Here is a 1,058-nt window from a genome sequence, read left to right on the forward strand (position 1 = left end):
AGACAGCTGAGCAAACCATGGCCGAGCCGCCATTCGAAAGGCCGTCCCTCTGCGCCCAGCGCCCACCCCACCTCCCAGGGCTGGGTGCGCTCCCTGCGCCTTTCCAGGCCTCGGCGCCCCTTCCGCGCCACACGCGGGCTCCTCTCTGCGGTGGAAGCGCAGGCACCGCATGTTCTCCTCGGACCTCCGTCCCCTGCGTGGCTGCGTGGCTCACAGCCCACGTGCCCTGACGGAGCCGCTCCCGCTCGGGGCCCAGCCATTTCCGCCCTGATCCAGTCGTTCCCTTTCGGGGCCCAGCCATTTCCGTTTCCTAAGCGCGGCCTGTAGCGCAGGACACAGAGGACGGGCCCGGAGGACGGGCCGAGGGCCGGCTTGCAGGCTGAAGGGTAGCTGTGTTTTTTATTTTTCCTGCAGAAGCTTTATGGCTGCATGTGGCCCAGCGCCCAGGAGAGGCTCCAGGTGCTTAAGTCCGCCCAGTGGTTTCGGGGAGACCCCAGGGGGGCACAGAGGGGCCCCCAAAGGCCTCCGGGCCCCCAGGCTCCTGGCGGTGCCGGAGGGGGAGCCTTTGGGAGAGACACTCGCCAGCCCCGCGGGGGGTAGAGGGGGGCCGCCACCTGCGGAGGGGCCAGGTGTGGCCCATCTTCCCAGGAGCCGCCCTCCTCACCCGGAAGTGGTTCCCAGGGGTCATGGCGGAGGTCGGGGCAGCAGCAGGGCCTGCGGCTCCGAAAGGGCCTGGGCCACCTCCTCCCCAGGCCAGGCCTCCTCGGGGTCCGAGGTCACCCCTCCCCTGGGGGGGCCCAGCTCGTCCCGGAGAGAAGCGGCCCCCGCGCTGGGTTTGCTCAAGAGGCTCAGCGCCCTCGGCTTCCTCCCCGCCCTCCGCCCGCCAGGGCCGCAGCCTCCGGAGACACAGGCCCGGAGAGAGGTGGGCGCGCCCGGGGCGGTGCGGCTGACCAGGCCTCCGCCTGGGGCGATCCTGAGGATGTGGGGGCCCAGGGGTGGGCAAGGAGGCGTTGAGTGGAACCCCTGTGTTGCAGGTTCCGGAGAGGCTCTGCAGGGGG

This window comes from Myotis lucifugus, unplaced genomic scaffold, assembly GCF_000147115.1.
Source record: "Myotis lucifugus unplaced genomic scaffold, Myoluc2.0 scaffold_234, whole genome shotgun sequence".
NCBI classification, from domain to species: domain Eukaryota; kingdom Metazoa; phylum Chordata; class Mammalia; order Chiroptera; family Vespertilionidae; genus Myotis; species Myotis lucifugus.